General features: G+C 37.3%; 1 protein-coding gene across 7 annotated transcripts in view; it reads left to right on the top strand.

Moving 5' to 3' along the window:
- Positions 1-26,095, top strand: part of Dcc (DCC netrin 1 receptor) — a 1,068,266-nt gene that overhangs the window by 364,354 nt on the left and 677,817 nt on the right. The window lies entirely within an intron of this gene.

The following is a 26,095-nucleotide window of genomic DNA, read 5'->3' as shown; positions in this document are numbered from 1 at the left end:
ACATGGGGAGAGGGAGGCCCCACAGGGCACAGGATGAAGATGGCGCTCAGGAGCTCTGCACACCATGGCAGTTCACATTCTGGAACTGGGGAGTGTTTTAGTCAGCTCTTTCATTGCTGCGACCAAAAGATCTGACAAGAACAGTTAGAGGAGGAAGAGTTTGTTTGGGGCTCATAGTTTCATAGTTTGGCCAACTCCAAAGCTATGGGCCCTGGGTAAGGTGAGGGAGAACATCTTGGCGGAGGACACAGAAGAGGAAAGCAACTTAGGACATGGCAACAGAATACAAAGAGAGAGCTCTGCTTACTAGGGACAAACTATGAACCCCAAGGGAACTCCCCCAGTGACCTACTCCCTCTAACCACACCCTAGCTGCTTACAGTTACCCTCCAGTTAATCCATAACAATGAATTAAATCACTGATTAGGTTAAAGCTATCATCAACTCATCATTTCAGCTCTGAAAACTCTTGCATGGACTAACAACACATGAGCTTTGGAGCGGTGCCTAATATCTAAAACATAACAGGGAGTCCCCCTAACAGGAAAACCAATAAAGTTTTAAGCAAAGGCATGGAAAGTTCTAAATCACATTTTAAGATGATCCTATTAGTTAATGTTTGGAGAAGAGATAGGGCCAGAAAATTTGGTACCTGCAGGCTAAATGTGATAACAGAGTCAAGTGAGCTGGAGAAGAGTCCTTGGCAAAGAGGAAGCATCCCCAATCTAAGATCTATTCCTGCTGCCTTAGCTGACCAGGAGGTTCCCAGTGAATTACTTCCCAGTCTTGAGGCAAGCCTCACTGAAGAGATTTCTGCAGCTCCATTATTCATAAAGAATTGACTTTTAAAAAGATGAAATGAAAATAATTTTCAAATGGTTCTTATCTAAATTTCACTTTGTACTTTCTGTTCTTTTGCTATTAAATATCTGAAATGACTTTCAAGTTTGGAGTACAGATTCAGAATTTGATGTGGGCAGGAGGACGTGTCCTATAGTGACTCTGGTGTGAGTTAATTAGGATCTGAAGATTCTATCGCACAAGATGGCAAGGCCTCTAGACAGGGGAGAGTCTGTTGGATCTATAAATATTGGCATATGTTACCTCTGAACCATCAGGATACCCAATGTCCTTCCAGAAAATGTGGCCTTCTCCTTTAAATCTTAATTGAGATGGATTGACAACTACCTTTGTTCTCCATCTGGGGAGTATATAGATTTTAAGCGACAGGAAGGCAATAATAAGAAGGTAAATAGAAAGAAAGATGTGTCCTACCCATGAAATAATTTTTATGATCACTTAACTTGTTATTAGAAACCATACAGGTAAAATTGATCTACTAGATGTGCATGGAATCCTCTACTACAGGATCCTCTAATATCCAGCTTTTTCCTGCTGTGACTTACTGCCTGATAGAATGCTAGCATCCAACTGAAGCAAATGAGTTTGCTTTCCTGGCAGACAGAACCAACTTACAGAGGAATCACATGGTCCTCAGAGCAGAAGTCCTCTCACAAGTACATACATACCATTCCAACCCAACACTGCTACTCTCTCCCCCCCCCAAAAAAAGATATATAATCCCTAGAGATTATGAGGGGAATCTTGATGTGAGGTGGACTGAGGCAGGGATGGCCTTGGCAGAGGGCCCCACAGCACCACTGCCCCATCTGCATAGTATTATCCACATGAGTAGGTTGCCTCCATTGAAATCAACAGGACCGTATGGCAATGTTCAGATCTGAAATTATTTTAAATGGATTCCTGTGTAGTTACAACTCTGTACTTGCAATCTTTGTGATTTCAATTTGGAAAGTCATCCAAGTGAGTAATTTAATGTTGAGCTATTCCTTCTGTTTTCCCTTCAAGCCCACAAAATTCTAAAAATAATGTTATTATGAGCAAACTTTGTGCTTAACAAGACGGTGGAGGGTTACAGTTCTGTTTGCTCCATAAAAGATTAAGTCTGACTTGACTTTATCAGCTAGGTGCTAGGTTTTATGGGAACAAGCCCTACTTATTTGAAGCCACCTCTTAACTCTTAGATAATATCTTATCTTGAAAGAGATAATTCAATTTATCTTCAGATATACCAGTGATTTTTGTCCTGAGGCGAGGTGGGAAAGATTTTACTAAGGGACAGTCTTTCAGTTATTAAGATCACAGAGATTCTCTTCATGTGTGCCTCCTACACCCTGTTTTCTCTCCAAGTATGATGATCTCCTGTGTATAGAAATACCATGAATAACTTTTTGAAATTAAGTAGGATGTATTTTGCATTCCTTTTCACCAATGTTGTGCATATACATAGTTTAAAAATCTTTAGAGTTCTACAAAGTTCGTTTTAAAAATATCATTCCTTTTCTCCCCACCTGGATTCCTTTTCTTTCTAGAAAATAAATAAATAAACTTCAAATTCTTATAATAGAGTCTTATGGAATTTTTCTCCACTTCTCTAAGTAGCATGCTTGTAGCTCCTTTTCCATACTTCCACTTGAGGCGTTATCTACTGACTTCCTGCTTTGACAGATACAGACATGATTCCTTCATATCCACTCACCCATTCATTTCCATCATACAATTCCCTCTTCTCATCTCCAAACTTCCAATAAAGTTAAATCTTAATTTTGTTCAGAGTAATATTCCATGGTCACAATACTGAATCAGTGTACATGATGATGACTTTGTTTTCCTGGAGAATTCTTCCCCCTCTGGAGTTAAAAATTGCCTCATATTTTTTTTCTTGATTTTAATATACTTTTCTGTCCTCCACTTAAATCACTAAATACTCTCCAAATTTTGCAGACCTGCAAGTCTTTTCCTCTTGTGGAGCTCTTCTGCAAAGTGTCCTGACCTGGTTTTTCTTTTTTTTTTTTTTTTTTTTTTGGCTGCTATAAAGTGGATGCTGCTGTCACTGGGGCTGACTTTGCCATCATTAAAAGGATTCGGTACTCTTTCCTTCTGTATTGTCACTGATTTCCCAAGCCCTTTAAAAACTTTCCCAAAATAATTCATACAGGCTAAAATTGAAATTTTACAGTCAGAAAAGTGACCACATGAAAACCTTTTCTACCCAATAAGGGAACAACTATGAAGGCAATTTGAGTATCAGGGATCCTCCTTGATCTCTTTCAAGATCTTTCAAGCCCCCCACCAGGTCATAGCAATAGCAGTCTCTTAATAGCCTTTAGGAGATACCTGCCCACAGATGGCCACATTTCCTCTGAGGCTGGCGCACCTTTTGCAAGAAGGAGGGAATATAGACTCAGGGGAAGGTTCCTAACCAAGAAATGTGCAAACATGCAGTGTGTGCCCTGCTGAGAGCTATGGTGAACAGGATTCATCTCATTTCTTGCTGTGTGCAATACTGCCCATGAAGACTCCATTCTGTCTTTGAATTGTGATTGTCAGAATGTAAAAGATTAGAGAGTGTGAAGATGGCTCAAGAGCTTCGAGCTCTTTCAAGAGTGTTGGTTAGACTGGAATACAACACAATAATGTTCATCTGAGAAATCATTACAGAGCAGTTATCCCAAACAGTCTTTCCTGCTCCTACAGTTTATGCAATCCAGGCTGCTGTTTGTAAGAAGATAGCAGTGTGTGCTGAAAGTGGAGAGAAGCTGAGGTGTTACCAGGTGATGGGAAAGAGGGTGCGAAGAGCACATCCAAATTGGGGTGGGGAGTTGAGTGTTTAGGACCATGTGCAGCTCATGGAAAGAAATGGCTTTATCTTCCTAGAAATAAAGACTCCATGTGTTAAATAAAGGAGATTGAATTGAATGGGTGACTCACTGGATACGTGTCTAGTTAAGGCAATAGAGAGAGAAAAGGTACCGTGGAAATATAATATATATCAGTTCTTCAATATTAGTCCTTACTTTTCTCAGTAGAGATCAACCTGCCTGTGAATCAGAAATCAAAGAGTATTGCTTCAGTCTAATACTAGAATGTCTTGATCTGCCACTCAACTGGTATATGCTCTTATAGCCACACCTTTGTGCTTTAAAAAAATGTCTTTTTATGTAGATTATGTTATTCAATCCAGTGGAACAGGATGAAATCCTAGTATATTTCCAAATCAAAGGTAAGTCAATAGAAGAACAAAGAGATAAATTAATTTACTCAAGATCACATTGATAATGAGTGATCACTTGTGACTGATATTTATCACAATAGACAACCGAGTGTTGAACTCTTACTGCAGTCAATGTGTTAAACAACTAATACAAAAGAATTCCCAGTAGCCCCAGCAGAGGAGTAGTGACCTTTTTCGTGCTTTGGAGTAGATAAAAGAGAGGATAAGAAAAGTCACATAGCTGGTAGGTGGCAGAGTTTAAGTTTGAGTTGAGCTGTGTGTGTCTCCAGAGTCTGTGGTCTCAAACACTGTTCTTAACTTTGTGTCTGGAATCCTCCAATTCCCCTCCTATTTTCTAGTGATTTTTGCAGAAAGGACTGTTACTTTCCTATTACACTCCATCTCTTTCCACCACAGTTCCTTCATATGCAGAAGCAGCTGCCAGCTTTGGAAACGCTCCTAATGCTTAAAGTTTTTCTTGCTTAGAATATCCTTGGGTACTTTCTAACTAAGAGTGTAATAAATAAGATATTTACCATACAATCCAAGATGGCTTGATAAAAGTCAACACTTCAATTGATGCTGGTGTTAGCACCTATGTTCATGTAGCAATTATAGATTTCACAGGGAAACCATTAAGAAATGGAAATCCAAAGAGATTGGTTTTGGAAATTAACATTTTCTTTTCTCTACCTTGTAGGCAGGTGACATCTTTCAGCCCTTTGCTGTCATTTAATATTGAATAGAGTGCTAGTCTTTTGAAACAACTGTGGTTGACTAACATTTTTTAATAGGGTCAACAGGGATATCTCTTAATTTTCTGAGACTGCTCCAGGCTAGTAAATTAGCAAGTTTCCAAGAGATGAGATAAAGACTAGAAATGTGACAACCAGTTTCCACATGAGGCTGACAGTGTGATGAATAAGAGTTTTAGGACCCTGTGACTTTGATTGCTTTTCCTCCTCTTATTCGCTTTGTTCATCTCAGTACAACAACCAAAAAAAAAAAAAGATCACATTTGTAATATCACCTGATCCTGCAGTTGGACATTAAACATTTATTTTAAACATTAAAACTACTGAGCCTGAGAGTTTATGACCCACAGATACTTTTTATTTATTTATTTTTAAATTTTAATTTCTTTATGTTGAAATTGCCAAATCCACTGAATTGAAAGAAAATGAGATATAGAAGCTGTGACTTTTCATGAAGTGTAACCAAATACAGCTGGTCGGGAGAGCATGAAAGGGGCATTTTGCTGGTGGTGCTGCTTGGAATGGCAGGGCTAAAATGTACACATTTATTATTGGATGCTTTATGGTTTAGTTATGTTTGGATTATGGTTTTTAAAATATCTTTGGGTTTTGAAAACCCAGAACAATGTATTCATAACCCATGGCCCATCAGCTTTATTGTGGCTTTCATTTTATGGAGAAAGAGTGGGTTTGCATTGGTAATGAATTAGCTGTTTATTTTCCCAACTCTCCCATTTCATTACAGTGATGCAATCTATTCACCTAATGGTAGCCATTTTTTTTTTTTTGTCTTTGTTTTTGAATTCTTTTTTTCCAATGCCTGGTCAATGCTTGCCTCAAACTAGGGTAGTTTTCTATTCAGGGTGTTGGTGGATAGCCAGAAAAACATGTAGCTTTTGTATTGATGAGGATATGATTACTGAGATTTGAAGTGACTTTTCTGTCTAATTATAATTAGGGGTGACTCCCCACTCACTCCCTCCATCTTAGTGAATAAAATAAAGAACTATTTTCAAGAAAGAATAAGGTGCTTGGAAACAATGAGTAGATGTTCCTGATACAAATTATTTGGTTCTTATGGCCTTATAGTTAAAGATCTTTATTTCATCAAGACAGCTAACAGGCTCTGAGCACATCCTTCACTGAGTACACAGACTAAAGATTTCTCCATGTAGTGTCATTGCTTCTGTCCTCTGTCTCTCAGAGTGAGATAGCTTGCCCTTCTTCTCACAAGACTGTTATACATGAAAATGTAAAGATCATTGCATTTTGATGCATCTTGCAGGAAGGTAGAGAGGCAATGGAAAGAGACAAGTATAACCTATTTGAAGGATTATTTCCTCAACTCTTTGTTAAAATAGATGCACTATAAATGGAAACACACTGTGTTGTATTGGCAGGCAGGTCACTTGAGTCTCTGGATGTAGAGAATTATAATGCTGTGTCTCTGTCATGTTGTTTCATTCTGTACTCACATGAGCAATCGCAGGAATGCATCAGCTAGCATATCAGTTATGAAAGGGCCCAAATGAGGGCCTATGGATGGATGAATCCCGATAGCCAATAGCTGACAGTGCTTAGAGTCCTGGAGGATGATTTCATTGACTTGTTGCATCTTTCATGCAAACAAGGATTTGACAGCTGTCAAAAGGGCAAATTGGTTTCGAGAATCCCCAGGGATCTATATGAATAGTGTGTATTTGGAGAAGTGATTACAAATATTAATGGTCTCTGAGAACCACAAATCAGAAAGCATGTGCTTCTGAGACCTGACTCACTATAGGGTCAAATTCAGGAAAATTGGATTTTTTTTACAATTGAATTTATCTAAGTTTTCTTCTTTCTCTCTAAGCACAATTTCTACCTTGAATAAACTATTACATAAGAGAGAAAACATTAGCACAACAGGCAGTAGATAGGGCTTAATTTAATAGTCTGTTTCGTTGTTGATGTTTGGTAATTTGCTTGCTTTGCGATCATGGCCAAATTTATAAGGAAGCCCAGACTAATTATCAGTCTCTGATGTCACTGTCTCCTCTTTTAGTACACAGAAAGAAGAGCTTTCCCTACTTTTGATGTGTTACATGTTCAGATTTTAATGTAAGAAATTGTTTATTCTTGTGGAATTAAAATTTTGGATGATGCTGAATTTGGCAAGGGAAACAATTATAGTTCTCAGAGCAGAAAAAGTCTAAAGAAGAACTGTGGCAGACACTGGATTGGATATTTGGGAGGCATGTGGATGGTCCTGGTTAACCCTTCTAATAGTTGAATCGTGGACCCTTAGATCTGGCAAGAACTTAGCAATCACCTTGTTCAAGCCATTTTCTGTGCAAAGGAAGAAAGTTATGCATTGTTGAAGGCCACCCAGTCAGGATGGGATCATCAGTAAAAGAAATATTGACTTACAATGTTTTATCAATACCTTCAAATATTGACTTAGGAGCTGAGTAAAATCCACTTATTTCAAAGAATGTTTAATAACAAAGTTTCTACATAACGATTTTTAATGATTTTTTTGTATGGACATTGCATGTGATTCTTGTATGAAAGAGCTTAAGGTAGAGGTCTTAACTCGGGATGATATTGCTTCCTTGGTAATGGCTAGAGACAGTTTTTGATTGTCACAACTGGGAGAGGAGGAGAAAAAGGTACAAGCATCTAATAAGGAGATGCTATGAAGCTTCCTGTAATAGACAGGCAATCTCTCTGTAACGAAGAATTATCTGACCCACAATGTCAACAGCCTCATCACTGAGAAAATATGGACTTAGAAGGTGTCATGTTTGAGAAATGCTACTGCATGCCTTTGTCCTGCACTTTTCTTATTTTTTTTCCCCACTGATCTATCATGGGTCTAAGAACAAAAAAACCACCAACATCAAGAAATAGGCTTCTATGGATCCAAATTCCTATTTGTCCCCATACTTGATATCTGTAAAACACTCTTCAAAAGTATATGAAATACTGAAGATGACTGTTAAGTATTGGTCATGTGTCTTTGTGGACCTATTTTACATAATTAACAACCTGCACTGTTGAGCAACCATTGATCAGAATTGATGCTAGCTGTATGCGCAGTATGGCTATGCAGGCTGACACTGATGGACTTTAGATTCTCTTAAGAAGATGAATATCCACACGTGGAGAGAGATTGGGAAGACAAAGTAGCATCTAGAAAGACTCGGAGACTTGACCCCATTTTCATGGAGAGGCTGTGTGTGAGGTCTGGAAGTCACCTTCTATGGTTCAGGTGTACGCTCACAGTTTTGGGGCAGAAATAAAGTCACACAATTCAAATCTGCACCTCAGGAGGTAGGCATTTTCGAGCAACATAGGTCTCCTAGAGCAGTCTGCCTAATCTTTATCCCCTGTTGCAAACCAACCACTACGCTGACAATACCACCCAACAAAAGAATGAAATTTGTCCATCTATCATTAAGATAATTGTTATTGATTAGTCCCCTAGTAATTTTCTGCTTTTTGTTTTCAGATGTTGGTTATAAATCACACCCACAACAGACACTGAGCCTGTATTTGTGTCTATTATGTGGTCCTGATAAGGCTGGGCAGTGTTTTTCACCTTTCTGATGCAAGTTATTGAGATTGATTGAAGCTGTTTGCCTGTCCCAGCCTAGACACTGTGTAATTAATGTTTCCTTATGTTAATTCATGCAAATGTAAGTGTATGTATTTGATTGGGAGGTGAGAGAACAAAAAGGATTAAAGAATTCACTCCAAGCTACAAATTAATTTATGGCATTGCTAACTGTCCTCTGAAGAATGAGGAATAGGCAGCGAAAAGAAAATAATACACAAGAAGAAAGTGCTGTTGCATGTTTTTCAGAACTGGTAACATAGTTAATGGCTACAAAAAGGATCTTCCGTCATCTGACAGGGACCTTGTCCATGCAGTTGATTCAGCAGGCCACATGCCTCTCTCTGCCGGGAAATGGTTCAGTATGGGCAATCCAGAGATTATTTCCTCTCTCTATATATATACAAGCACAAATGCATATTCATAGCAATTTAGAACCATACTGAAATTTTGACACAGTCATATGCAATTAATTATTGACTTTGTGACATTATTGAAGGTGTAGCAGGAAAGCAGCTTCATCCCCAAACCAGCGATCAACAGAGCTATCACAATTGTTGTCTGTATTATTGCAGGTTTCTTCCTAATCTTTGTATTGATCATTTTGATTATTTTCTAATGTATTGTTATATTTATGTCCTGATTTGCTTCTCTATTTCTCTAGTATTAGACAATCACTGTGTTTCTGTGGACCAGGATTTGCATGATATCTAAAATTTTAATGATCTTTTCTTTGAATATTTTTAGTGATTTTTGTTCTGTTGAATTATTTTCTTGAGATAACTTCTTGGAAATGGAAATACTGGAGTCCATATCCTTTATGTCTTTCTTTACTTATTACTATCTTTAGCTACATTCACAACTCCCAGTGTCTAGCATATAGACTCAAAAATAATTGTTGAATTTAATTAATTCTACATAGCCCTCTTAAATGGCCCAAACTGTTGAAGCCACCTATGTAGTGGCATTTGTTTTAGCTAATTGTACATAATATAAGTGAAAGATAGTGAGCACCCTTCCTCTAGGTAATGCTATTTTTTTGTTGCTGCTCTAATTAGTTATACATGACAATAGCAGAATGCATTTTGACACATTATAGACAAATGGAGCACAACTTCTCATTCCTCTAGTCCTACATGATGCAGAGTCACAGATGATGCTATTTTGAATAGGTTTTAAAAATGGGAAGAAAGAAACAGAGGGTTTAGAATATGTCTCAACCAGGAAGGGAAGGGCTGGATGGGGGATCAGAGAGAAAACTCTAATATCATTTAGAAGTCAGTAGAGAATGGCGAGGAGTTGGGGGGGGATGAGGGGTTATGCTTTGAAAGAGAGGTTAGAGAACTCAAAAATAAATATGGATTGTGTTCTATGCAATATTTATTTGCTGGAGGTATTTAAGGGAAATTACTGTAAGATATTTACAACTACTGGTGTTATGTAATTTTATTTAATTTTGCTTATTTGCTTTCATTTTTGCTAGTTATTTTGGAGCAAGCAGCTGGATGTGAATATGTGGTAATTTTCCCTTATTTTCCTGCTATCTATAGTTACTTTCCTGTTACAAAAGCAGAATAAAGTATTTGTTTCACAAAGTTAAAGATATTTACTATCTAGCCCTTTGTGGAAAAAGCTTGCAGACTTTATTTGATATAGAGAACCAAATCTAACTGTCAGAAATAGAGTTTTGAGTCAAAGTTAGTTTTTTTTCAGAATCAGACTCATTCATTGGGCAAATTACAAAGCTCATCTTCAGGTTCAATTTCTTCTTCACTACAATCAACATGTGAAACTTTATCAGAGAGTTGAAAATTAAATAGGCTTGAGTATTGATCCACTAGTTTCTTCCTCCTATAAAAAGAAATGTTCAAAAATGTAATTAGTGTTTTGTTACTTTCATGTTGACATGATGTGGTCAATTGAAGATCCAGTATATTATGTAAATTTTTTAAAAAGTATTTTGAGTGAATTATTAATGAATATAACCCAAAATTACCAAATCCATCTTCTTTCAATTTCCCGTGCTTTTCGCCATTAACATGCTGCACTCTTAGTTGCTGATACCAGTGGTGACTGCCAAGGTTTTCTGAACACATCTATCTGTGTCAAAGCACTGAACCCACCACTATTAAGCAGAAGGGCATAGAGTGTGAGTCACCTAGTGTGATGGAGCGAGAGTCCCCTGTGATCCCAACTCCATGCCTCATTCTGCCATTATTCTTCATGGACAAAACCCCAGTGGTGTTAATAGCATCTAAGTGGCTGCAGTCCTTTATACCAAATTCATGTGTCATTTTTCACAGTCTCTTTGCAGATTGAAGGGGAAGTGTGATACTTTTTGGTCCACAATCTCCTTCCTTCAGACCCATCGCAGTTTTGCTCATTTGGTTTCAGTTCATTTCCAGCACATTCCAATGTGACCTGCAGCCAATCCCTTTCCAGTTACTACCAGGAGGTGTTCCAGTAAACATTAGCCTTTTATCTGCTCCCAAAGAAGTTTCCACTGATGGGTAACAAATAATTAGATAAGCGTGAGACATAATTCTCTCTAATTTAACTAAACATACAGCAGTATGAGAGTAAATTGCACATTTCATATATATATATCTTCTTTCAACATAACTAATTCCAAATGTGGCTAGTGCCTAACAAGTTTTCTTACCACCTGATAAATGGATTTCAAAAAACATTGTATTTGGGCTGGGGTTGTGGTTCAAGTGGTAGAGTGCTTGTCTAGCACATGTGAGACACTGGGTTCAATCCTCTGCATCCCATAAAAATAAAATGAAGCTGTTGTATCCACCTAAAACTAAAAAATAAATATTTTGAAAATATATAACATTTATAAACATCTGTACCATCTTTAAAACAGTGATAAATAGTTGGCCAGGAATCCCTTTAGCTTGGCTAAAATAATGCATTATCCTGGTGTAATAATAAGTTGATCTCCTTTTAGTCTCAATGATGAATGATTTGTGTAATAAGTTATTTGATTTGCCCTAGTGATTGCTCTGGTGATTAGCATGAGATTAGTGAAAAGCAAAATTCACAGAGTCATAATCAACCTGTTTTCAAATTATCTACATTTTTTGTTATTTTTAAATTTTACTTTATTTTACATCCTGGGCAAAAATAGAAGATCGATGTGCCAATGTTCAACAATGATCTCATCTAAAGGCTAAATTTGAAATGATGGTTAACTATGTTACTGACTTTCTATCTTGGGGCAAGGGTCATCTCATAACCAGGTGAACATTCATTGATGCCTTTAACTTCTGGAGTCTGTATATGAGCTCCTTTGTTCCTACATGCCCATAAGTAAGGGACTTTAGCTTGAGACCTGCAACTAACCAACCAAACTTTGGACCAGTAGAATTTTAATTCCTTTAGGTAATTCTTAAAGGAAACCCAAACGTTCATTCCCCTCCTTTGTCCTCTTTTGGTTCATTGAACACAATATTAAAGTTGGAAAAATATTCTTCTTTCAAGCCCAACCCCACCCAATATAATTATTACTTATTAAGTGTTCATCACTTCTAAAAACAAACAAGAAAAGGGATTTCTGCATAATTTTAAGCATACTTCTTGACTTTCAGAGAAAGAAATAAATGTAAATATATATGATAGATGAAAGCATTCTCTGGGCTATATCAAATTTTGGAAGATCTGATACTTATAAATTCTTATGATCAAATGCTTTTTTCTTCATAGATTTTATTATGGCCTATAAACCCATGCTTCTTGGGATTCAGGTACAACCCTGAGGAAAAAATAAAGTTGGATACAGGTTCTCTAATTTTGTTCTGTTCTTCTAGCATTCCGAGGACATAGAATAATTGATTCTGTCCCTCGTAACAGATTTTATATGTACATGACAAAGAGGCTAATGTGCCCCAAATCTGCATTATAGATTTTCCAGAATCATAGTAGCTAGCGAGAAATCTGTATTAAATACTTTTGTTTTGTTTGTTTGTTTGTCTATTCCACTTCTGAGCTGGTTTGACTCTAAACCTCTGCTTATTTAGTATCCTTTTTAAACAGTATAGGGTTTTTCTTAAAAAAAAAATACATACACACACACACACACACACAATGGTAACAGAACGAATTGCAGATGTGAATTCATACAAATCTAGATTTTATTACTAGATACTCCTTTGAGCTGTGTGACCTTCATCAGGACAATTAATCTGTCTGAGACTTTTGTCCTACCTGAAGAATGAGGTTAGCAATGTCTCCCAAAACCAACAGGATGAAAAGAAGCAGCCATGAAAACCCTGAATCACTCTAAATTAGATATCATAGATATAAGAAAAAATTAACAGAGAAACATACCACTCTATGTTTGTAAACTACAACATAACCCTTTGATAAATTATAATATAACCCCAACCAATGATCTAATATGGTGGATATCCTCTATCTTCACCATCAGATCAACTTGGGCACAATCGGAAAAAAAGAAAACTTTCCATGTGTAAAGGACTTTTATCATTATCAATTATTTTTGTATCTATATTAGTCATTCCCCCGGCAATGCAAAAACAAGGGCATATATTTCATGCTGGTGTGTGTGTGTGTGTGTGTGTGTGTGTGTGTGTGTGTGTGTTTTCAAACTGGAAAGAAAAGGAATTGAAAAGAGAAAAGAAAGAAGATGTTATTTATTTAATTATATTAAAAAGATGGTAACTGGTTTGGTTCAATTATATAAAATTTATACTAATGATGGTCTTAAAGACTACTATCTGGTAGATATAATACAAACAAAATGTTATAAAATAAAAAGGACCTCTTTTTATATTCTGTGATATCAAGTACCTGGCTTCTGACCTTAAGGTTAAAAAAGTCAAATACATTAAGAGAGAAGAGGGGAGGAACCAAGTGCTGCTGTTTGGGGTCACAGGTGATGGCAAAAAGGGGTGTCTAGCTGGTGAATCGTGGGGGAGCCCACATTTGAGATGGAGACCTGTGTGTTACACTCGATAAACTCAGCACGTTTTCTGCCCTTGGTTTTGCTTTTCATCTGAAAATTGTGTATAAATTTCCTTCTGAGTGTTTTATGATAACACTCAATGGAATTACAGTTTCTATCATTCCAGGAGTCCTGATGTTTATTATTTAGATAAATATTAAGTTTTTACTGTTCCTCCATGGTGGCTCAAGACATTATTCCATTGCTTTGATTCTTTTATTCTTATTAGAAATGTGGACAAAATTTGGTAACGATCCCATAAAATAAATTCATGAAAAGAAGCTAAATAGAAGCTTATCCAAAAAATGATTAAAATGAGAGTTAAGTGACATGGGTCACCTATGTGGCCCCCTTCAGTGATACTAAGACTGTTTCATAGCTCTTCAGGACTGTTAGGTACCCACATGTCTTTTGAAAGCCAGTAAAAATTACACTATGCCGCAGCAGGGAGAACTAGACCATGCTGTCTTCATTGCAGTAAGAAAACTGAAGAAACAGTGTTTCCCTTCATCTTGAATCTTTTCTCATGTACGTTAAAGAACAAGGTTAATTAATACTGTTTTCACAGTCTTTGAAGCTTTTTAGGAAATGGTATGAAAACAGCATATGTTCTACATATCATCAGTAATTGGAATACATTTTCCATAGACTCCCTCAACTGTTCTGCCTGCAAAGCCTCTGGGAAGGGACAGAGATTGCAGGGGTGTTGGACAGGGAGGAGATGGAGCCCAGGGGCTGGGGCACTGGATTAGTGGACTCTTAGAATGAGTAAGGTGGGAAGCTAACAGGCATTTGATAGGCATATGAGGATATGTGTGAATGAATGCCCATAACAAACATCTCCACCTGGTCACACAGCCTGTGGACCTGTGTCCTTGCTAAAGCTTTTTGCATGGTAAACCCATTACTGAAAGGAATGGAGTATTGAGGAGCGCTCGGCATATGATAACAGCTCCAAGCTTGATCTCCTCACTATGAATCAACAGCATCATCCTTTTAGAACAGGGTGACAGCCCCTAGCCCAAAGGAGTGCCCTGTTTTTTACAATAATGACCTGTACATTTTTTAAAAATATTTATGTAAGTATCTATACACTATCTGTAATTTTACCTCTTGTTTTGTAAAGCCAAAAAAAAAAAAAAATCTGCCATCTGGCCCTTAATAGAAAAAGTTGGGCATCTACCCATCTCAGAATTTATAAGGAAATGTTACAAAATAGATACTGATAAGATTTTTTCTTGGCAGCAATATTCAGTATTTCAATCATTCATAGTCAACCTAGGAGAATTAGGTTCATTTTTTTTTCTTTTTTGTTTTTTAACCTGTGTTATGATTTTCTTTCAGGGAATTAGGTAAAGTTTTACAAAATATTTATGTTTTGGTCTATATATGTTTGCTTAATTAACAGATTTTATTAAATATCTGAGTTAGGTAACGGCTATTCAGGGGTATGTGAGATAGATAAATATGATTCATTTCTCTTCCCTTGTGTTTCCATTATCATAAGAAAGAACTATTCAGAAACATGATGTGCAATAGGAAGCTCAAACTCAAGAGAGTTACAGTGAGAAGCTATCACCTCTGAGTGGGTCTGTCACTTTATTCAATGAGGACTTTTATCTCTGGAAAAGGCCCAAGACTAACTTTTCCATTTCATAAAATGGGAACCTACTGACGATTGATGTTTATTATTTGGCCTAAGATTCGTAACTAATTCTGAGATTTTATTGGACGTTATCCCCATTGGATGTTAAATTAATGACTTCAGCATAAGTCCCAGCCTGCTAGTATGATATCAGGGTGCAAAGTGCCAAACACTGGGTTCTAGGGAAGGCTCTAATTAGACTTTGCCTAGAAATTACAACTAAATCCTGTATGCAGTTGGTCTTTTTAGATAACACATACACATTTCTTCATCTCTTAGTTTCCCTAAGGTAAGGTCACATGAATAAGTCCTTCATCCTTGAAATTCCTATAGATAGTGTTCATAATGCACATATCAGGTACGGAAGTCCCCTCAATGTTCCTGGTCCTCCAATGAGACTTCATTCCACTCTGCAGGTTGTCTCCCATTGAACCTAAACCATCATTTGAGAAAACAAGTTTCCTAAGAGGGTCCTTCAGTAAGTGCTGATCGCCTGAGCATTTTAAAGCTGACATGCCTGGTGGTAGTATCACTGTGGATTTTTATTTTTGATGTCATTCATGGACTAAGCAGGAAAATATCACCTTTCTGCTGAGACAAGATACAGTAAATACCACAACAACATGAATGACAGCCTTTTAATGAAATTTTTTAGCCTCCATTTTGAGAAAATTGGACTTGTTATAATACAAATGTTTTGTCAATCTACTTCCCCACATCACACTTTCTGCCACAATGTCAACCACGAGGTTTGCTGAGTTTTTAAGGTTTTCTCTGGACCTGTCAGACCTTTATGGAATTAATCCTTCCTGTTTGTAATAGGGGTTTCCACAAGATGAATACTTCATTTCTCATGAATCGTAATAAAGCAGTCCATGCTTTGTCAGCAGAGTGACCTCTGCCGTCTTTTATCTTCAAGAGAAAAAAGATTAGACTCTATTTTATGGCTAATGAAGAAGGTTGTTGGTCTCTTGGCACTTCCAGTAACTGTGACTCTTTTTGGTCTCATTTCAGTCTGTGCTAAACTGATCACAGGGTGATTATAGCAAATCTCTTCATATAACAGATTTCCTCCTAAATTTGAGGGTAATTTTTGTAAGTACCAAAAGTGATAGATGTGAATTCATACACTGTTATTTTATTAGATCTGAAGATAGCCAGAAGTTATCTAGTCCAACCTCCTTGTTTTATTGGTGAGTAAATTGATTCCCCCTGGTGTAGCCCACACCCAGAAAGTTAGTGAGCAGCACATCAGACAAAAACTTCTCCCCTACCCTGTGTGCTGAGAACTTTCTCCTGCGATTGGCTGTTTTTATAAATTACTTGTTTTATTGATCTACTGGAGGTCACTGCAGACTCTTTTATGAAGTACCCACATCTTTCCCCTCAGATCCTAAATGCTTGAACCTTTAAAACAAGTCTTGAATCTGACCATTTCTTACTATCTCCACTCAAATACTTTGGGTCAAATTCCATCATCTCACACCTACAATCTGAAAGTAGCCTCTTAACTGGTTTCCCTGCATCTCCTAGTGACCTCTATTCTCAACACACAACAAACTTTCTAACAACAGGATATCTCAACCCTAGCTCTGTTAACGTTTCGGGGTGGATAATTATTTCTTGGGAAGGTCTGTTCATCACGGAGGAGTTGTCATGGCCCTGACCTTACCCATGAGATGACAGTAGCACCCCTCCCAGTTGTGACAACCAAAAATGTCTCCAGACATTGTCAAATGCCCCTCTGAGGGCAAAATAGCTCCCTAGTTGAGAACTAATGCTTTAAAATATAAGTTGGACCGTTTCACTTTCCTGATCAAAACTCTAGGTTTCCATCTTTGTCTGAGTTAAAGAAAGCTCTTTTGCTTGTAAACAAGGTCCTAAGAAACCTCCCTCCTCTCCCATCTCTTGCTTCCTGGAGCTCTCTTTGGCTCAACCTGATGGAGTTACAGGGCTTCTTGCTGTTCCTGGGTGAAGCTCATCACATTCTTTCTCCATGTTTCCTTGAGCTGCAGAATCCTTCCCCAGAGATCACCCCGCAGTTAACATCTAGGACTGACTGTGTGCCCCTAAGACCTATATGTTGGAGCCTCCCAGTGTGATAGTGTTGAGAGGGAAGACCTTGGGGAGATAATTAGGTTTCAATGAGGTCATAGAGTGGGGTCTCCACAGTGCGACTAGTGCCCTTATAAAGAGAGAAAGAGACAAAAGAATTTTCATGCTCTGAGTTCTCTCTCTCTGTTTCTCTCTCTCTCTCTGTCTCTCTCCTTCTTCCCTACAAAGAGGAGGTTCTTTGAGTACTCAGTGAGATAATGGCCATCTACCAGACAGGAAAAGAGGTCTTAGAATAAAACCCACCTTGTTGGCATCTTGACCCTAGACAGTTTTAAAGCTCTGAGAAAAAAAAAAATGTAATTTCTAAGCCTCTGCATTTTGTTAAGGCAGCCCAAATCAACTAAAACAACATTTTTCTTCATAATGTTCAGGCCTTTGCCCTAATCTTACCTTCCCCCAAGCCTTCTCTAACATCCCTGATTATTCCTGTAGCTCTTAGTCTTGTCTAACATCTTATGTATTTGCTCAGTTAGTTTGTTGTTGGCTGTCTCCTGTTATGAGAATATAGGACCTAGAATGATAAAAACCATTATGCTGTTTGTTTTACTGCTGTGTCCTCACTCTTCAACAATTTCTGTTGTGGTAGGTGCTCAATAAATATTACATGAAAATGATGGTACGAGAATATTTTTAAGATCTTTAACACTTTTGTCAAACATTATAGTAAAAAAAAAATAGTATTTCAAATGGCATTATCTCAATTATATTTTTTCAGTGCATGTTTTTCCTTTGGCCCTTATTAAATGTAAAATTTCATATTTAAAAAGCTAGTGAAATCCATGGCACATAGTGCAAATCAGTTCCCTTTTAAGACGCCTAATGCGAAACAATCCAATTAAAAATAGATGTAGAAGGTTCTTACACAAACAGCGATCATACTTAGGTGTGAAATAAGTTTACTTACAAATGAGTAAAAAAGAAATCAGAATCAAGGAAAGAATAAATTTTTTTTTGGAAAGATCTACCCACAAACTTTAATGTGGTTTTCATTGAAAAACCTCAATGATGGACAATAATTAAGGGTATTTGCTTTTCTGTCCATGTTTTCTTATTTGTATACAGTAAATATAGGCAACTCAATTAATAATAAGACACTAAAAGGTGACTGGTCCCTTCATTGGCATCTACAATGCTTGTCCACCTGCTGCCATTCAAATGGAGATGTCTTCAGCTCTGGGTACTCCCTAAATCCTATTTTTTTGTAAGTAATCTCAAGAACCCTTTCAGTGGGCTAGTTGACAGTTCCACATTCATAAATGCCATCTCCCACTACTTTGAGAAAGACTGATGAATAACACAAAGGAAGAGAAAGCTAGCTCACATTTTACAAACCTGAAAGGGGGGAAGGTTCAAACTGCGGCAGATTAAGCAGCACATGAAAGTTTCTCTTTTAAGTGTTAATTTTGCATGAGGCCAGGGAAATGATAACCTAGATGTCAAACCTTGTTACCTGTTGAGCTGGGGGAAAAAAAAATCCCATTACAATTTTCCCAGTATCATACAACAAAATCAAGCTGTGGTTTAGAGATTTAGCTCTTGAAGCAAAAAAAAAAAAAAAAAAAAAAAAAATGAGGAAGTTACTCCCCCCATTTCAACTTGGCCCTTATCATTTTTCTTTACCATTGGATTTAGCCAGAGGACACTCAGAGGGTTGCCTGGGGCACACTTCTTGCCCTATAGAAACCTCAGATCTCCAGGAAGCTTCTTCAGTTTTGTGGAAGATGCCACGTGTTCAGAATGTCTGATATGAAGCCGCTGGGTGAGCTCTCTGAGAGATTTCTGCTGGGGCAGTTACTTCTTGAACTCCACATCTTGCATTTTTATTTCCGAATTTTGTTCCTTGTCTTGTAAAGGGATGAGAAAAAGAGAATCATTGTGTGAAGAGCAAATCGGGTTCAGCAACCTTTCCACGTGAATATTTTTCGGTTTTGTACCAGGACACCAAATGTCCTGACACTAAAATCACTTTTCCAGATTGAATCATGGTGGCTTTCCAAGACTTCACTCTTCTCTGTAGTTCCGTGACAACTGAATCTGGTAGCAGAAATTCATATGCTATTTGCTTACTTTTGCCGTGATCTGGAGAAAGAATTTCATGGGGGATAGGCTGATCAGATAAACTACAGAATGCCAAGCTACATTGAGTTTGGGAGGTTGGGCGTGTATCTTAGTGACAGAGCACTTGCCTTGAATATGTGAGGCCCTGGGTTCTAGTCCCAGTCCTGCAAAAATAAATATATGAATAAATATATTTGAGTCTTGGGTAAATGACAAATAATATTTTAATTCAGGTATGTCCTATGCCCTACTTATTTAGTATAAATGTTTGTTGATATGAAGTTCAAATATAATTTGTGGCCTTAAAAGTAAGCTAAATCTGGCAACTCTAATGCAAGCGGAGCTGTTGACTATTTCTTTACACTTTTCATTAAAACTTTTATCTAGAATTTCCCCATATTTTAATAATCCTTAATAAGTTCCCATAGTGAAATGTCCATAGTTTCCTGTCTGGTAAGTCTTCCTCTGCATTATGTAGATTCGAGAATAAGTTCCACAAAACCTGATTCATTTCTGATTTTTGTTTGTTAGTAAAGAAAACTAAAGTGAAATGGCTTCAAAGTACATTAGTTTCTAGAAAGGACTGGAGTTAACATAGTCTTTTTAAAAAAGATGTTCACGTCCTTCGACAATTATTTTTACCTTATTTCTTATTGAAGTATTTTTTAAAAGAGAAGAAGCACCAATATTGTGATAGTGACCAAGGGTTCACTGCATGGTGTGCATAGAAATCAATACCACGGCACTGGTTTTTGCAAAAAGAACTTTGTTGTGAGCAAAAGGGGCAGGAGGAAAAGCTCAAAAGGGGCTCTGCAGTTGATTGATTGGTTGTGGAGGAATGTATTGGAAGGGGGCGGGGCAAGAGAAGCAGCTTGTTGATTGGATGACCAAAGCCAGGGGAGGGGTTACAGGGTTCATTTGCATAGACAGAGTCAGTTCTCCTGCCTCTTCACTTGGGCTGTCTTTCTTTGGGGAGATTTTCAATCTGCTCTATGCAGGAGATTTTGAGTTTGTGATATCAAAAGGTCGTCCATCCGATGAACTGGCATTCTTCTGCAACATGTCCCTTGCTGAAAAGCTGGTCTCACACCCTTCTTCACAGACTCTGGAGGCTTTCCCTGAAAGACAACCTGAGTACTTTGTTCCTTAAGAGATTTGTACCCGGATGTGGCCAGGTCTTATAAACTTCACTGGAGCTGGCCCAATGGTGACTTTTCACTTTTCCTCTGTGAGCTGAAGTTAGTTTTATATTAACACAAACTACTCAGAGGACATCCTCAGGCTACAGCATAATAAGTGCTATTATGGTTTTGTCCATTGTGACTAAACTGGACTCAGGGGCAGTTCAGTCAGGTAAGGCTCTCAAGTTCCAAGATTCTGAAAGGATACAATTATACTGTGGAGCTAAAAATCTAATAAAAGAAAGGCATTGTGATAAAGAAGACTGCGTGAGCTAAAACTTCTTCGGGGAAAGGATTGTCACCATGATAACTGTTTAAAATATATCTTTTTATCACTCCTTGTGCAAATATTCCAAGAGGTATCCTAGATGTACAATCACGGAATTTTTTATTTTGGTTAATGAAGTAGTGCCATTTGCTGGTTACCATAGAGGTGACACTAGATACTATAAACAGTAGCCCTCTTTCTTGGCCCTTTCCCCACTATTCTTCGGCATTTTAAAAAGAAATGTAAGTATTAATAAAATAAAATGTTGAAAAGGAATTCAATTATTTGCTTTTCTAGATTAGCTCCATTCCTTCATCTCCTTCCTTATAGAAATAATTATACAAATTACTCAAATGCAAAATTGTGCCAAGATAGTCTGAGGGGCACTGGAAGCCCCTTGTGTTAGTGCAGGTGACCAGATGTCTTAGAGCAGAGATCTAAAGCTTTAGTTAATGGGCAAATCCCCTAGAGCTTCTAAAGCATGATTGTTTTTCTCTCCTCAAAGCTGCTCATTCAATAGTGGAGGAGGGCCTGAGTTTGTGTGTTTCTAACAGGATCCCAGGTTGTGCTTCTGGGAATTAAATGCATATATGGTTTTATATGTATTTTCTGGCCCAAACTTTGGAAACCTTCCCAATGTTTGCTAGTCTGGTGGTACTTTGAGACCCATTCTGTCCTTGTGTTTATTCTTATATCCTAAACCCAGTGAAGTTCACATATGTTAGAAGTTCTGTTAGAAGTTCAGGTACAGTTAGAAGTTCTATTAATTTTTTCCTTTGGTTTAGCTTCTCAAATTCCCTGCTCCTTCCATAGCCTCACAAGTCTTATAAGATTTTGTCAGAACTAAAGATCAGACTTACAGTTGCACATGTGTTGATGTTTGGTGAATGGAAAGTGGATCCTATGTCATCATCCATGCAATTGTTTAAATTTCTTACAGCTCTTTTCATTTATCATAACACAAAAAGAAGCAGATATGGTAGTATGTATTTCTTAGGTAAGAAATAGCATGGTTTTCTAAGACAAGATGGTGGTAGCATGTTTTGGGGGGTCAGTTATGAGTATTCAGTCATTATCAGAAACTCCAAGCATCCTCTTAAAGAGAGGGTTTTTATAATTAAATTTTATCTCTTATAAAAAGAGATAAAATCATGCATAGCAAGTTCTATGGGGATTTGGATGACATTTTCTAATCTCAAAATCTTTCAGGAACTTCTTTTCATCTCCATAGTATTTTTCATAAATTTCATTTTTAGCTTTTATTGCCTTAACTAGTAGCTTTTACATTTTGGACTCAGAAAGGGATTTCTGACTCAGTGGGGAATTATTTTTCAAACTCAACAATGTTTGAGATTGTAGATAAAATGTCACACTTTAAAAACCCCATTCCAGGTTCGGCTTCCCCGTGACTGACTGGGCTTTGAAATGAACAAGAATATGATAAGGAGAGCAAGCACAAAGGGATTTAGGCTTACAGAAACGTTTTTACCATTTGATCATTTGGGCGAGTTTGTAAAATACATTAGAATCTTTTCCATCTGTAGATACTCAGTTAATATACACTTGAAATGTCCTTGGCAGAATTATGTGTGATGCTCACTCATGACTGAGAAAACTAAAATAAATAGATGACAATATTTCTTCGTTAGGTCACCTCTACAGAATATGTCTTTCTCTAGTACCCTCATTAGAAAAACAGGGAAGGCTTTTGTATCTGCCTATAAGAAGATGCCTTGCAGAAGAAAATAAAGGAGAAAGGAAGAAGAAAGAGGGGTAAAATGAGAAGGAGAAAGAGGATGATTCTCTAATCTTTTTGAGACCAACTCAGATAAGCAAAGCTAGCCATTAGTTAAATGTATATATGGCTTTATATCTATGTTCTGGGCAAAGATTTAGAAACCTTCCCAAGCCAACGTCTGGGAAGACAGAGGGCTAGAGGATCATTAATTCTTATCTTGAACTCTGGTATCAGATTCAATTGTACAAGATTTTAATGAATGGGCTTTTGGTACTTTCAAATATATTTCTCAAAAAATTATAACTGCCTTAAATAACTTTATAACAGGTCCAAAAGGATTAATGTTTTTACAAAACAAGGCTGGAAAATGTAGTTTAGGTTTCAAGAGAAATTACCACTGGGATTCTTAAACAAGAAAACAAAGCAAAACAAAACAAAAACTTGTCCTAATGGCTTGCTCCTGGACAAAAGCCCCACAGTTGTTATTCTAATGCAAGATCTGTAGGCTCCTGGTAAAGTAGGCATTTCAGTTTTAACTCTCAAAAGTATCTTATTGCTTTCCAAGGACCTCTTTCACCCAGTTCCCAGAAGAACTGGACTTTAATGGAACTCATGAATGCCCAAATTCCAGACCACAACTTTCTTATCTACAGGCTCAAAACTTATTTCTACTTGGCTGCCTCAATTTTATCATCTATTTATCTTCTTCTCCTCATTAACTCAGTGTAGTGAATTTCAGATTGATTCTTGGATGAACTGATTTGATAAATTATTTCATACTAAGATATGATAGATTTTGGTGGGCAAAATCCCTCCGAGAGGGACTAGTCCTGTAAGAGAAAAGGAGAGGTAGGTAACCCAAATTGAAGTCCATGTAATTAATGTATTAGTAGAACATTATTAGACATCTATGGAAGACCTCTCAGGGGATGTAGAGGCAGCCTGTGTCTCACATGGGCTGAGACTTTGCAAAGGGAACCAATTGGAAACACATTTATTATTTTTCAAAGAACTCTTTTTGCTTGGATCTATCTTTTCTAAAAAGTAAGTAATGCAAATTACTGAAAGTCAAGAGGTACTTTTACTCCAGAGCCATATATTCAAAATGTAATTGTGATAAGGAGTACAAAAAGCTCAAATTGCCAGAGAACTGCAAGGGTAATTGTATTACGGAAAAAGTTAATCTTTATTTAACTTTCCTAAACCATGTACTCATAGCACTGAAAACTGTCATAACTTCCCTGGTTCAGAGTAAGTGGATTATTTATTTGTGATAATGGGTGCATATGCTCATTAACATGCTGTTATAAACAGCTGCATTAAATGTATTATGTGTTCTGTGACATAAATAAGGTGCTCAACATGAAGTTGTGTTTAAAATATGGGCCCCAGGAAGAACAAAAAAGCAATAAGTGCTTTTTAATATAGTTGCCTGGTCTTGAATTCTAAATTTATTTCTCCCTTATTAATGCTACCTGTATGGAAATTGTGTGTGTTATTCTAGTGAAATATCTTGACATTCAACGACATTAGTACTTCATTCTGCTTTCTCATCCTGAATGTAGCTCTAGGCAGGTGTTGTTAGCTTGTTTTTCTTTTCTGGAAGAAGAGGAGGCTGTAAACGTGGAAGAGGCGTTTGGAGCATAATCAGCTTACTCGTAAGCTTAGAGCAGAGTTCAAATGATGAATGTCTTCCACCTATTCTAGTACCCAATGTTTCCAACAAGATGTTAAATTTAAAGATCATTCAGTTCAACTCTCTCATCTTACAGATGAGGGAACTGAGGTTCTAAGGACTTACAAAAACCCTTGTAAGTCACTTATCTTTAAGTAAGAAAGCTAGGACTGGGGGCCAGAAATCCAGACTCTCAATTTGATATAATTTCCACTAGAACAGGCAGTACTATAATTGGGTGCTATTATGGTTTGGATATAAGGTGTCCCTCCAAAGTTCCTCTGTTAACACAGAAATGTCTGGAATTAAAATGATTGAATTGTGAGAGCTGTAACATAATTAGTCCATCCCGATTTGACTGGACTGACCAGGTGGTGACTATTGCCAGCTGAGGCGTGGCTGGAGGAAGTGATCACTGGGATGTGCCCTGGAAGGTTATATCTTCCCTGTGTTCCCTTCCCCCTCCTCCCCTCTCTGCTTTCTGGATGTTGCCAATGGAACGGAACTTCTTCACCATGACCTTGTGCCATGATGTGTTGCCTCACTTTGGGCCCAGAGCAAGGCTTTAGAAACAAGCCTCAAATAAACTCTCCCTTCTCCAAGTTGGTCTTGTCAGATATTTTGGTCATAGTGACTCAAACCTAAGTGATGCAGGTGGGGACACGGAAAGGATCTGTGGGGAGAAGGCCAGTCTGGTGTCATTTGGAATCTTTACCAATATCATTTACCCGAGGTTTAAATACTCTGTTATTTAACACTTGGTGGAGAGTAAAGTTCTAGGTGCTTTTTGGGGGGGCAAGTGGCGGAGTTAGATAGAATAAGTAAGTGACAATGAATGATAGAAGATGGAAAGTTTTTACAAAGTACCACTAAACTGCTCCTATTGCAGAAAAATTAAGTATGCTACAGAAACTGAGGTTGTAATTCTGAGAATAATGAGGCTAAAACTTAGTTTAGTGGGTATTTTAAATGAAATGAAATGCTGCTTCCAAAGAATAAAGGACCCATATAGGAAAATGTCCTTGCTTCTACTGTTTCACACCAGGTAGTTTGAAAGAAAATGGGATTAAACAGTGGCAAAAAAAAATTATCAGACAGTACAAATGATTAAATATTGAAAACAAGATTCTAATGAACATTGTTGAATCTTTAGTCTTAGAGATTGTTCAAAATGAAATTAGAAGTGCTTGAATGGTTTGGGTATACACCTGTCTGAGTAAAATCTCAGCCCAGTGACTTCCTGAGATCATTTCAAAGTCTTCAATTTAACAACCAAGTGTTAAAACACAACACTAGCAGCCTCAAAATGAATATACTTTATACTTGCTTCAATAATTCAATATTCTTAAATGATTTTTCTATTCCTCCTATTGATTCTTTATGTTCATTTCTATTTATGAATAAAACCTACCTGATGAAATCCCACCAGCTCTGGGGTTTGAGACAGGATGATAAGTTCATAGTCAGCTGTAGCAGCTTAGCAAGTTGCTTAACCCTAAGCAAATTAAAGAGAACCTGTCTCAAAATAAAAAATTCAAAGGGCTGGAGAAGTGGCTCAGTGGTGAAGTGAGTTCAGTCACTGGGTTCAGTTTACACTAAGCTATCCATGTCCATTGGAAACATTTGGATGGAAATTAAGGCTTAGGGATTTTAGATAGTAGTTTTATTTGCTTCTGGAAGTGGGATTTACTATTTTAAAATCCATCTGGACATTGTTCTAAATAACTCTGCTCACACTATTGAGTTGATTTTTAATTTTATGAAACACTATATCTGAGTTGATTTTTAAAAAACTGAATAGATACTTCACCTTAAGGAAAAGGTAGAAATAGTCCCCTGAATCTTCACCACAGTACTGCTGACTGTTGATTTTTAATAGTCTCTGATTTAATTTGGAAAAGATTCATTATTTATGTCTAAATTTTCAGGAACTGACTGATATGGGATGATGGCCATATCTGGGATTTTTGAATTCTTAATTTCTCATAGTATTTTGGGGGCCATTTTCATTGTGG

Source organism: Ictidomys tridecemlineatus, chromosome 13 (assembly GCF_052094955.1).
Source record: "Ictidomys tridecemlineatus isolate mIctTri1 chromosome 13, mIctTri1.hap1, whole genome shotgun sequence".
In the NCBI taxonomy this organism is placed as follows: domain Eukaryota; kingdom Metazoa; phylum Chordata; class Mammalia; order Rodentia; family Sciuridae; genus Ictidomys; species Ictidomys tridecemlineatus.
The sequence above is the reverse complement of the archived record's forward strand: the minus strand, read 5'-3'. Positions and strand labels throughout refer to the sequence as shown.